General features: G+C 44.1%; 1 protein-coding gene across 4 annotated transcripts in view; it reads right to left on the bottom strand.

The window, feature by feature from the left end:
* SLC7A1 (solute carrier family 7 member 1) overlaps positions 1-13,892 on the bottom strand; it is a 552,639-nt gene that overhangs the window by 401,177 nt on the left and 137,570 nt on the right. For all 4 annotated transcript variants that reach the window (XM_069640689.1, XM_069640692.1, XM_069640690.1 and 1 more), the window contains exon 2: positions 10,973-11,068. The gene's annotated coding sequence lies outside the window, so the exon portion shown is untranslated. The remainder of the gene's footprint in view (positions 1-10,972; positions 11,069-13,892) is intronic.

Here is a 13,892-nt window from a genome sequence, read left to right as displayed (position 1 = left end):
ACCTGTCATTACCAATGGACAAGCAGCATTTTAATTTTACAAAAGGAGGAAATCAAAGATCCCTGTCACATGGAAAACAGAATTTTTAAACATTGAAAACAAAAACCGCCTGCAAGTGTGTGCAAATAAAAACGGCTTTAAAAATCAAAAGTGGAACTGGAGGGATCCGCAGACACCTGCATTGGAACCCCAAAATGTGTCCTTGGGTGAGAGCGTCCAGCACCCATATGTCAGTGGTGATCTTTCTCCACTCGCTGACGAAAAGCGTCAGCCGGGGTGCACTAGTGGGGGACCGACGTTCTGGCCGGTTCAGGCTTGCTTGGGTGCCGGCGTCCTGACCTGCGGGCAACGCCGATGCTGTCCTCCGCTACCGTAGGGGTAAATATAAGGGTACCTGAAAATATCATAGGTCCTCCAGGTAAGATATATAGAAACTAAACAATGGACCTAGATATGTATGCGACTAGAGGCAATACACACAATTTACAAAAAACGTTCTTGTAATAGAAAAATATATTTTATTTATTTTTACACAGTTTTCACATTCTTAAATCAGAACATATTTACACCACATACATTTTTTGACATCATCATCTCTTCTTCCATACGTTCATTCATACACAAAAACTAATTCATTATATTTTAAACAGAAGTAGTGAGACCACAGTCACAACAACAGAACATAAGACAATCCTGTTCATATCAATGTTTTAGTAACTTAATATACGTTTAGATGTTCATAGAGTAGTTATCATTCCTCTCTCTTGGATCTACATATGCTTCGGTCGATTCCGGACTACACTAGGGCCTCTTATTTATCCAACCTTCTTCAGGATCTAGAAACCACTATTCAGGGTTCCCCATATAAAACGAGAAAGTGATGTCTTCTGTGGTATATCTCTCTAACCAAAATAGTGTCAGGAGTAGTGTTGATGCCGAAAATCAATCCTCCATGACATGGAGTTAAATTACATGCCATGTGTCTTTCATTGATGGTACGCACAAAGGTTGTCTCCCTTGGTGGAACTCAAACTTGGTTAGGTTCCTATGGGTGGTATGTCAACAAGACTCTTTACCCCATCCGCTGCCACACCTCTCTTAATTACTCTGAGTAATCGAATGACCACGGAGAACATACAAGTGACTACGAGTATATTAAGAGACATTGGAAGATGATACTGCCAGCACATATCATCCCTTCAACCCAAAGAGAGGGGTGAGGAATCACGGGGACTGGAGGAAACGCGTAAAGAAGGGGGAATTCCCAGTCCACTACAAACGCGTCCCCTAGAGCAATACAGTTCGCACTTCCGGCCCCGGTCGCGAACAGGTCCACTTGAGGGGTTCCCCCAAAGGCCGAAGATCTCTTGAAGGACTTCCTGAGCTAGCTCCCATTCGTGGGAGACTGTGCTCTGCCTGCTCAGAGCGTCTGCCTCTGTGTTTAGCTCTCTGGCAAGGTGAATTGCCGATAGAGAGATTCCTTCTTGCATTGCCCAGAACCAGAGCTGCATTGCCTCTCTGCACAGTGGAAGTGATCCTACACCACCTCTTTTGTTGATGGCCACTGTGTTGTCCGTCATTATCAGGACATTCGTTCCCTGTACAGAGGGCAGAAAAGCCTTCAGCGCTAGTCTGATTGCTCTCGGCTCCAAAAGGTTGATGTGTAGTTTGGACTCCCGATGGGGACCAATGACCGCTGTTTGTCAGATCGTTGGTGTGGGCTCCCCACCCCGTGAGTGAGGTGTCCGTCACTACCGTTATCTCTGGCCATGGTTGCCAGAAGAGGTTCCCCCTCGAGGATATTCTCTTTGCAAGCCCGCCATAGGAGATCTTGAGCCACTTTGGTCGGGACTTGTAGAAGATCTGTCATCTCCCCTGAAAACTGGGACCATTGAGTCCTGAGGGCCCACTGAAGGGATCTCATCCTCAATCTGGCCTCTGGCCCCAGAAAAATGCAGGATGCTATGAGGCCTAGCAACCTTAGAAAGTCGAATGCCGGTAGATGTTGGGCATTTTGAAATGTCATTACCATCTGCAGAATGTGGTGAGCTCTCTCCTCGGGAGGCAAGGCTTTCCCTGAGGAAGTGTCCAGGATCGCTCCGATGAATTGGAGTTTTTGGCTTGGAATCATTTGTGACTTCTTGTAATTGAGGGAGAAGCCCAGACTGTGTAAGAAGTGGCAGGTCAAGGCCAGATGTTCTTGGGCTCGATTGGATGAACTCGCCCCGATTAGCCAATCGTCCAGATCAGGGTAGACGTGAATCCCCTTCTTCTGATACTCGCTGCCACCACCGCCATCAGTTTGGTGAAAACCCCTGGGGCGGAGATTAGCCCAAATGGTAGAACCCGAAACTGATAATGAAAACCAGCAATTGCGAACCTCACGTACTCTGTGCTTGAGATGGATTGGCACATGAAAGTAAGCATCCTGAAGGTCCAATGAAACCAGCCAGTGCTGAAGCTGAAGAGCCTGAAGGATCTGAGAAAGGGTCACCATCTTGAACTTGTCCTTCCCGAGGAACTTGCTCAAGCTTCTCAAGTCCAAGATGGGTCTCAATCCTCCGTCCTTTTTGGGGATGAGAAAATAGGGCGATTACCAGTCCTTGTTCCTCTCCGCTACAGGTACATGTTCTATTGCAACTTTCTCTAGCAGGGTTAAAATGTCCTGCACAAGGAGCGGGTCTGGAATTTTTACAGAGTTGGCTCCCGGAGGATGATCTTGAGGTCTTTGATGAAATGGAAGACAGTAACCATGGGTCACTATCTCTAGTGCCCAGGCATCTGACGTAATACCCCGCCATTCGTCCAGATACTGAGTGATTCTGCCTCCCACCGGGGTTTTGTGGGTTAAGACCTCAAAGTGGCTTTGCAGCAGCTGCAGCAGTGGCTGAGGAGGTAGTAGCCGCTGCTGCGGCTGATCTAGCACCTCTCCCTTTTCCACCACGAAAAGGTTTTCTCTGTTGGCCTCTGTGACTGGCCTGCCCCCTCCTTTTCCAAAAGAGGAATAAAAGCGAAAGGGGCGACTCTTCCAGGAAGATGAGCCTCCGTAAGTGTGTTGTTGAGGTTGCCTTCTGGCGGCGCGGAGTGATTTTGCTGATGCTTTCGAGGTCTGCAGCTTCTCCAGGCTCTCGTCCGGCTTGCTGCCAAACAACCTCAAGCCATCAAAGGGCATATTAAGTAATCTAGATTGCACATCAGGTGCAAAACCAGATTTTCTTAACCATGCGAATCTGTGCAAGACCATGCTAGATGCCATGATCTGCTTATACTATCTGCAGTGTCCAATCCTGACTGAAGGCATTCCTCCATAGCCTCTTTACCATCATTCACTACAGCCAGGAAGCCATCCCGTTCCTCACCTTCCGGGATGCATTCAGCCGCTGATGACATGCAGTCCGACAAATAACAGTCAATTTCAGGGCCATGCTGCCCGAAGTAAAAGCTTTCCGGGCCCAAGCATCAACTTTATCGTCCCCGTCTGGTGGTATTGATGGGTAAGCCGATTGCCTAATGGAGGTTGCAGCTTGAACCACTAGACTTTCAGGAGATGGATGTTTGGATAAATATTCTGGATCTGACAAGCTGCCATATATTTTTGAACCAGTTTCTTATTTACTGCTGCAATTGAATCAAGAGTATTGCAATGTATCATTACCCTTTTTGCAGTGCTTTGTGAAATGGAAGAAAAGGATCTTTTAAGGGACCTTCACTCAGGATGTCAGTCATGTCATCCTGATCAAAATCTGGGAAAGCGGCTTTCCAACACATAAAATCAATGACCCTTCCCATAAGATTCCTATAACTGGGATCAGCATGATCTGTAGGATCTGGCCTTTTAAAATCCACTTCAGGTGAAGTGTCTAAGCCACTGGCATTTTGTAGACAGTCATAAAGGTCTGTTATCTTAGACTGTGGGTCCACTAGTTCATCAGGAACCTCTCTGGCTCCAAATCTACCTCCAGCTGGAGTGACGTCCTCTTCAGAGGAATGTTCCTCATAAATAGAGGACATGGATTAAAAGGATTCCCGTCTAGGTTGAGGGTGGAAAGTCTTTTCAGGCATAAAAGGTGGAATTTGCCTAGGCATAGACAATGGCGTCGACTTGGGTCTTGGTATCAAAGAAGGCCTCGATAAAGGCGTCGATAGGGTAGACGCTGGCTTTGACGGTGTCGAAGGAGGCTTCGATGCGGTCAAAGAAGGATTTGATACCGCTAAAGGTGTCGACGTCATTTTCGTCAGTGGTCTCGATGCTATGGTAGTCGGTGTCGAGTTGAGTCTTGGTTTTGATGTCTGTCAATTCCGCTAGTCCCAATTTATGCACCAGGGGCTTACTTAGTGCGAGACGTCGGGGAACTTTCCCATGAAGACACTCGAGACTCTTTCAACCCTTGCGTGTTTGGATCTTGATTTTCCTCCGTCACTTTTAGAGGGAGTAGAGGCATGATCACCACGCGGCAACTTTGAGGGCGTCTGGGCCACTTTCTCGAATATCTTAAGCATCGAAGCCCTGAAGGCCTCCCATTTTTTGGGGGAATCGTGCTTAGACGGGTAAGCTACTCTACTCTCAGAAGAGGACGAGGAGGAAGACCTATGATGTTGCTTTTTTGACTTTTTAGTCGAGGACGAGTAAGATTTCCTCGAGCGACTTTCCGATCTCGACCTCCTCCACTCGTGGCTAGATTTTCTACCAGATTCATCCGAATCCTTTTGTCTTTTCAAAGACTTATATTTCACCTCCCCGACCGCCAGCTTACCTTTGCGTTCCCCCCCCCCCAGAGCCTTATTTGACATGGCCTGACAGGACCCGCACTCATCAACCCAATGGTCTGTGCTGGTGTGTGTGTGGCACCAGAGGCAATTCCGATGGGGGTCAGTTATAGACATCTTCCTGCCACACTTCAGACATTTTTTAAACCCCGTCTTGAGTGTGGAGGGAGTTGAAGACGAGGACATCACCGAAAAAATTATTGATGCCGTTCGTAACACGAAGCAGTTGCGTCGGAAAAACAGAACTGAGGTAACGGGCGCTGCTCAAGCCCTTTATACAACGGATGACGTCTACGTCAGACGGCGGCCCTCGAGGGACTTAGACTCTGGGGTCTCAAACACAGCACCCCCTGCTGAAAAAGAAATTCCGAAGCAGCTGAAGCTGGGATACGATTATCGTAAGATGAGGAATACGTGGGAGGACACAATCCATTCGAAATACAGTTTTAAACTGAAAGTGAAACTTATTTTACCGAGGATTCCCAACCTGATGTGAATATTCATGAGCATGTGAAAGAAAAAAACGATTGCCTCACCAACAAACGTACAGCTCTAACAGACCTCTTGTGCCCTTATCAGGGCAGTATCATTACCACCTACCTTCCCCCAAACGAATGCAACACATTCCTCTCTTGCTCCTCCACAAAGCAAAAACATGAGAGCACACTTTGTGCCAGCTCCAACAGGGATCTGCATCCCACTCTGGATCAAATCCCTAAGAAATCATCTGCTTCACCAAGACCCCTTCACCAAACTAGGGAGTCACTGGATCAGCCATCACTACTGATGGCAATGGATCACCAACAAGTAACTTTTATTGAGCAAGCATATGTGGCAAACATGCCCCAATGCAGCAAGATAATGTGATGCCATGCTGACAAGTGGCTACTAGTAAGCCCTACAAAATGAGAGATGTCCCAAGTGTGCTTGACAAATCAAACCAGCATTACATACAGTTTCGTTAATTCATGGCTCCTGGGTGCAACATGAGTGTTTGATGTATGATGCCATAAGTAACCAATGTGCTTAAAAGACAATGAAGTTCATGTTGTGTGCAGTAAAAGCAAAATGAAGTAAACTGGCTCTTCTGAAGAAGGCCCGGTATTAGATTAATTTGGCAACTTGAGGCAGACCTGACTGAACTCAGATGGGCACCCGCAGAATAAAGCCAATGGGGGTCCAGAATGACACCTCAAAGTCATCCTCCTTCCTCAGTATGGAAAGTGTCTCCAGGAAGGACAGACGAAAGAGACTGGCGGCCGGTGTGAAAAGAGGTCTACTCGCTTTCCACTAGCAAAGACACAAATTCCAAATACAAGAATTCAGTGATGGTCATTCACTGATGAAATTAACTTTTGATAATTTATCAGAATTTCAAATAAATTACAGCTGCCTGAGGAAGTTAAGCAATTTCTGCACTCCCTGAAGCATGTGGCGAGAGTAGGAGGAATTAACCAGGTAGGAAAACACAGACCAATTTAGCAGAAACATTGTAAAATATAGCCATTTCTCTCAATGGTGGAAAAAAAAAGCCTAAAATCTATGGGAGACTTGCTGAAAGGTTCCAGTCAGGAAGAGCATGCATAGGAGCCCGAGATGTGTAAACATGCCTTACTGTACCCTCTACACACCAGGAGTCTCAAACGGGTGAAGCGAGAAAATGGGACAAAGGAACAAAATAGAATCAAAAAGTATAACATTTAAAAATAAATAAACATTCACAATGAAAAAAAGCAATAACAAAAAGGCAAAGAAACGCTAATTAATGTCACAAAGCATGGACAAGTACAAAAAATATGAATAAAAAGAAATAGGGTGGGAAATAAACAAAAAAGTGTATCAAGATGGTTCTGAGAGCAAACTAGAAAAGGAGGCATGACGCAAAGAAAAAAGGAAACCAAGTTTAGTGCGCATTACAAATGTATAAAATAACTAATCACCAGCCAGTAAAGGGCGCTTAGGTCACCCGGTCTTTTGGTGGCAGCCCGTCTGGGTTCTGGCCCGACCATTGAGAAATGCCTAGCCGCTACTCAGAGCCACTTAGCTGTACTTGTTAAGTGGGACAGACTGTCTCCCTCTAGCCCACAATCGACGACGACTTTCCGGCTAGCGACTAGAACTACGTATTGGAACCAGCAAAACATCTCGGGCAAAAAATTCCTAAACATCATTGAATCGAAGATTGACGGAGTAATTGCGGCGCAAGACAACACTTCAATAATAATAAGCGATGACCTCAACGCCAAGTGCCCGGGTAGCGCTCCAAACACCAACTTTTTGTGCCCTAAACTTTTGACAGAATCTCAAGGGCAAAAATGGCAATCGCTTATGAAATCCAGAAACCTCCATAACATCGAGGAGGCCCTTCCTCCAGCCTGCCACATCCCCACTTGGGAAAGAGGAGCCCAAAAGGGCACTATTGACTACATTTTCACATCTGAAGAAATGCTCACTAGGATCACATCCTTTGGAGGTCATTCAGTCCGACGCCAGGGACCACAACATCCTCCAAATTGGGTGGCCTTCAGAGCACTGTCCAAGGGTCCACTTGTCTGAAGAACCGGAGCCAACTGCCCAAGAGAATCGCCTAAGACTAACAGGTGAAAGGATTAAAGAACTCACCAAAAACTACGCCCGACAACAGTATAGGGAAGGACGAGAACTTTTTCCCTCTATGGACTATCAACCTCTCCTAGTTCCTTACTACTCAAATTCAAAGAAGAAAATTAGAGACAATCCACACCCACTACACAAGTACAACAAGGAGTTGGTTCAGAAAAGGCGTTACCTGAGAAAACTGAAGAGGCAAGCTGCCAACTCAACCACTAACTGTGCAAAAACAGTTTACTTGGAAGAAGCAAAGAGATACAAGTCGTGGCTAAAATTCCAGATACTCCCTGTACCAGCAAGATTGAGGAAATGCTACGAAAGCTGGCTGCCAAAACTCTGGAGTCTTCTGGCAATTGATAAGAAATTCTGGGAATCTATCGACACAGGCAACATCGAACAGTGTTTCGGAAGACAGCTGGCACTCGCACTTCTCACAGATCTTTCAGCTTCCTCCGTCAAAGCATTGCAAAAAAGAAGTGGAGGGTGCCACATGGGAAGACCTCTCAGACAAAGTCGACATCGAGACAGCTATAAAAAGACTAAAACCCTCAAGAGCCCCAGGCCCAGATGGAATTACAAACATTGACCTAAAAAACCACTCGGCAGAATGGGCCATCTTTATTAGCCAAGTCTTCAAAAACTGCAGCCTTTCAAGATCAACCCCCCCGCTCTTGGACCTCTTCAGTCATCGCACCAATCTACAAGAAAGGAGACAGGGCGGCACCTGGCAACTACCGCCCAATTGCACTCCTAGATACGATTGGTAAGATCTACGGCTCTTTCCTTCAACTGAGTTTTCAAACATGGGCAAAAACTGCCCAGTGCAACGACCCCTTTCAAGCTGGCTTTATGAAGAATTGTGGAACATTAAACATCATGATCCTCAGTATCATAAAAAACAAACTCTTGGAAGGATCAGGTAAGGTTTTCCTAGCATTCATAGACCTCACCCAGGCATTCGACCAAATTGACAGCGAGAAGCTGTGGTCCAAATTGGTTCACTGGGACTGCCCAAACGCCATACTTGAACCAATCAAAGCTCTTCACACCGTAACCACAATGAGAGTCAAACTGAATCAAAAAGGCCTACACTCTGAAGAAATTCCAACGCTCCAAGGAGTTAAGCAGGGGTGTCCCCTTGCTCTGGCCCCGTTTATTGCATTTCTAGGCGACTTCAAAGAAAGCACCAACCAAATCAGATCCTTTCCACCCAAAATTGGCCAAACAGCCGTGGGCCGCCTCTTATATGCAGACGACATCATTCTCCTTGACCAGACCGAAATCGGCCTCCAAAGACAGCTGGATAACCTGGCCACATACATTTCAGATAACAATCTGGAGATAAACAAGGAGAAGTCGAAAATCATGATTCTAGAAAAATCATCGAAAACGAAAGAAAAAAAAAACTAATTGGTTTATTGAAAATTCTCCGGTCGAGGTAATAACTGCCTTTAAATACCTGGGCGTGAGGGTCGACAGCTCCAAAACTGAAGTAACAATGCAAGTCCATTTGTGGACAAAAACACGGAAGCCAAATACACAGGCTCGAGTAATAGACAGAAAATATGGTCGGTTCTCCCTGCTGACAGTGCTAAGATTCTACAAAGGCAAAGTCGTACCGAGCTTGGTGTATGGAGGGGATGGAAAGCCCGCTATTCCAGCAACAATCTGGCAAAAACGAGGTTTACTTTTGGCGGAAAGTCCTTCAATTTCCAAACTCAACATCAATTGCTGCCATCAGAAGAGAACTGGGCCTGCTCTCCCTCAAAGCAGCAAAAGACGCAGGTGAAATGGCTCTCTTAAAGTGATCATGTCCGATTCCTCTCCACTGCACAACCTGATAAAAATGGAATTAAATCACAACAGTTGCAAGGCTTTGACAGGCTGGGCGGCTAAGCAGAGAGCGAGTTTGGACATCATTGCATGCACGGACGAGGACTTGATCCAGAACCCCACAAAAGTAAAAGGAAAATGAACGCCAAAAAACTGCAATCCACAACTGCAATCGTAGAAAGGTTTCCGGACAGAGCTCTTCGTCTACCTTTTCTAAGGGCAAGGCTGAATTTATTGCAAACTAATGAAATAAGGGCCATCAGGGGGCAATCAACCACAAACCACTGCCGACTCTGCAAAATCGTATCAGAAAAAGACTCTGAAGCGCCTTCTGCTAAAATGCCCTAAGACAATCAAATGGAGACGAGCGTTCCTCGGCCCCTTACTCAAATCAATCAGCCTATATGAAGAGGAAGTGTGGTGGAGTCGTCTGATGAGCGGTTCAAAGACTTCATGGTCCCTAGCCACGGCAAAAATCTTAAAGGCCGCCTTGGACGAATGTGCTAAACAAACAACAGCTTAACTAACCTACAGTCAGAACGGTCCTCTAGACAAGTGAAACTGAAAGTCGGACGACAAACCAAGAAGAAACTAACGAATCTAACAAACAAAAAAAAACCCTACGAAAGGAAAGATGAAAACTGCAAAGCTTAAAAAGAGACCCGCAAAAATTTGCAAAATCATTGAATTGATAAACGTAAAATAAATAAATAATAAAATAAATAAATACATGAAAACATTAGTAACTTGAGATCAAGTGGAGGAAAACAATGATACCTGTATAGGGGAAATTAACAATTGAAAGAAAGCAAACAGACAGGAGAGAAAAGTAAAGAGTCAAAATGAAGATGATTAAAGAAAAAAAGAGCCACGACAGTTGATCAAGTTTTGCTAAACTAAGGCTTCATTTGGAGAGTTGCAAACCTCATGTTGCCCTCCTTTCCAGTCACAGACGAAGCAGTTACCCTTCTCTAATCTGCCACAAATATTCACCCTGTCTAATATATTTCAATGTAAAGTTCAGGTTGCACCAGCACTTCAGCAATGTGAGAGGAGCCTCATCTAAACCTGTGTAGGTCTAGAGCAATACAGAAGGTTTCAGTATCAAGCACATAATCGGTCCGTTAGGACTAATAGGAAGCCTTGATAGCTATTTAAAGGCTGCATTCCTCTGAACAGAACCCTCAATCCAGACTTTAGATAAGGTTCTCCAATGGGGCACCCTCTTGCCCTCCATCTGCCAGTGCAGGGCACTGCCGACAACCACCATAGTCCGTCTGAGCAGGAAATCCCTGAATAACTTTCTAAACAAAATATTCCCAGCTGGCCACTCTAATCAAGCAATAGAGGTAAGCATAGGGACAACAAACCGATATTCTAGAATGATGCTTAAATTGAATTGATCATTTAAAATAGATACTGTTTGTTACTTGTTGATGCAAGACAATTTGTTTGTGCAATGCTTGGAAAGCGATAGGCTGGTTTGCTTACATGGAAACACTTGTCAAAATGCACTAAAAAAAATAAGTATTAAAACAAAAGTTGTCATTTCTCCACGGGGTTGCTTCCACCCACCAAGAATTAAGGCAATTCAGTAAATCGTGCATGCGTAACAAATAAACCCAAAAGAACATAAAAGCCATTTTCCATGGAGTATAAAGCCCTGACATAATGAAAACTGGGACTGCCATTAAATGCTGGTCCTCCCAAAGTGTCAAAAAGTGAGCCTTATGCATTCATCAAAATAAAAGGATTTATTTACCTTCACTCCTGTACCGTAACTTGTGGGGTCCTCGGCGGCGGTCAATGGATGAACTTTAAACAGCTTATCCGGATCTGCTGGAGGGAGGACCCAGTTCTGTTTATAAACAGAAAGGATTAGGTTAGTAGGATCTCGAAACGTTTGCATAGGGAGGGAATCTGGCAAGCGGTCTGTGAAACACAATGCTACTGCAGCCACGTCGTCACCAGAAAGTGGCAGCATATAGTTACAATGAGGGGAAATTATCACTCATTGAAATTACATGCGTGTAAAACAGATGAAAATACAGCCAATGTTAATACTAAGGAAGGATTCGATGAGGAGACAAGGAAGTCAGCACCCACATGCTTACCAAGTTAAAAAGGTCATTTAACGCAGACACCTGCATTTGTCACTACACGGTTAGATGCAGGCAATTCAGTTTTACCCAAGTGCGGGGATGGGGGGGGGGGAGCAACACCATTCGTAATACTTTAGCTGCTGGCACAATAGGGAATCTAGCACAAACAACCAACTCCAAAGTTTACCTTGGCCAAACTGCATTAAGGTTTGCACCACAACTGATAGCAGACCAAACTGATGTTATATAGTACGTTTGCTTGGCTTGCATACTACTGAATGGAACACATAATGTCTACCCTTTATACATATAGAAAGGTCAGTTTAAATAGCAGCCAAAATGTGTTGGACTCCAAATACTCAAGTAGGAAAAGTAAGATTAAGATAAACCGGTTTTCTACATGTATTAGCAAAAGTTATTTATGGCCCAGGTTTTCTGTGTTGGAAACTTAGAAAAATACAACGACTGAGACACAGTAGACACTTCCGGTATTTTTTGCAACGGTTTCACAATCCATTTCCTTAATTTTTACATGCATTCTTAAAATGGTCTGTAATTTGGGCTGGAACCAATTTGTTTTTCGACATTCCTTAGAGCAGTTATTTAAAAAAAAAAAAAATAACAAAAAAAGCATTGGCAATGCCAACAGTTTGGGCTTTTGTATAGGCATGGGAAAGGCATTTGCCAGGCACTGCCATAGTGGTATTAACTGGTCATTGATGGCAGCCGATACAAAATGGTGCGAGTACCTAGGCATCTAATCGCGGTGCCTGGCAAATGCCAAATACATATACACAAGCCAAAGCTGTTGGCTTTGCCAATGCTTGTTTTTCACAGGACTTTAGTGAAGAACATGCATGCTGCTTATAAATCGAGTGGCTGAAGGCAGGCATTTTTATTACACCAGTAGAGGGTATACAGATCCAATTAAGTCATTGACTTTCAGAAAACTGCTTTGAAAAAAACACTGTCAGGCGCTTCGAGTGAAAAGTTTGATGGCAAAGCTTGCTTAAAGCGAGCTCAAAGACTTCCCATGAGGAGGTGGTTTGGGCGGGGAGGGACAGGAACTTGGCTATAGGGATTAGTATGGCAAGTCAATTGGTGGGCAAATAACCAAACAGCACCATCAAGCTTTGTGTCACTTCTCATGTGCCATACCCCAGCATAACATTAAGTGAGGAGTATGTTGTATTTGGGCAAACAGAATGTCATTTCTCAAAGGAATGGTGTACACAGAATGGAGTATAGTAATCAGGTGATCTCCCATGATGGATACCTTTACAATAGGCCTGGATCAATGTCTATTTTAAGAACCAGGTGATGCTTTGATGGTTTATAAGAAATCTTTCAGGCTTTCTCCTCAGTTTAGCAGCTTTTTACCAATCGCAACCTACGTTATCTGGCCTCCAAACCTCGCAACCTGGAAGGAAACGATACTATTAACGGCATCGGAAAGGTGCTGCTTAATCGAGCATTGCATTTAATAGGGTGCCAGACAACAAAGCTACTGTTCCTTTAACGGCGGCTTCTTGACCACCTTGCGCACATATTCCACCTGGCATTCACTCAACTACTGACCTACATTTTATTTGTTTGTATTCATTATTATTTGTTTATAGTTCAATTAGAACTTTAATAAATCTATTAATACAATCACAAATGTTTACCATACAATACAAATAGATAAAAATGGAATGTGGATAAAACGCAACAACATTTTTACATCCAATGAATCATTAATACTTGATAAAACTACAGTTCATTTCGCAAAGTGTTAATTAAGAAGCTCATTAAGACCTTGTCATCAGTGCAAGCTTTAGAAGGATAGGCAGTCAAAGCTCCAGTTGCATCTACTCTAAAAACCTATTGAGAGTGGGGCTCATAACATTGTCTATTCGTAGGATTATGTCCTCAGGAGCAAGTCTGCCCATTCGAATCCGAAACAGTCAATACCAATTGCCCAGGTTAGTGTACTGCCAGACACTTTTACACCGCTTTCCAAACTGAAAAGTGCAATGTGAATCTGAATTGAGTCAGTGTTTAGGCAGTAGATTCAGAACCAATCTGATCTGATTGATTCATAATTGTGCACTCTACTGCCCAATAGACCCATGTATACTGACCCAAGAGCACTACAAGCCTTGCAGATTTCAGGTGTACATTTGATCTGCAGATCCGACATAGCCTCATGTCTTTCACAATGCCAATTGTGGCCCTTTGATTGTTAATAGTGGGAGTAATTTGACTCTCAAGCTCAACATAAAATGCAATACCGCAGGGCTAGGACTTAAAAGGAGATGGGGCTCCAGTTTCAGGTAAAAACAAGATACCTGAGCAACGGCAATATAATTACTTAGGGTCGACAGGTGGGTGTCATTTTTAGTACAGTCCCAAGTATTAGCCTTTCTAAAAAGTAATTTTCTTCCAAAACGTTATCATTTTGTTTAAACTTCGAAAATGATTTCAATTCAACTCAAAGAAGCATAGCATTTTAGGTTTTGCTCTGCTGAAAAGCTATTTGAAGTGTTGACACTTGTGCATTCAAAGCTCAGGCTAAGAAGCAGAGTGTTGAGCGATGTT

The sequence above is a fragment of the Ambystoma mexicanum genome, chromosome 7q (genome assembly GCF_040938575.1).
Source record: "Ambystoma mexicanum isolate Mex_15411 chromosome 7q, UKY_AmexF1_1, whole genome shotgun sequence".
Lineage (NCBI taxonomy): Eukaryota > Metazoa > Chordata > Amphibia > Caudata > Ambystomatidae > Ambystoma > Ambystoma mexicanum.
The sequence above is the reverse complement of the archived record's forward strand: the minus strand, read 5'-3'. Positions and strand labels throughout refer to the sequence as shown.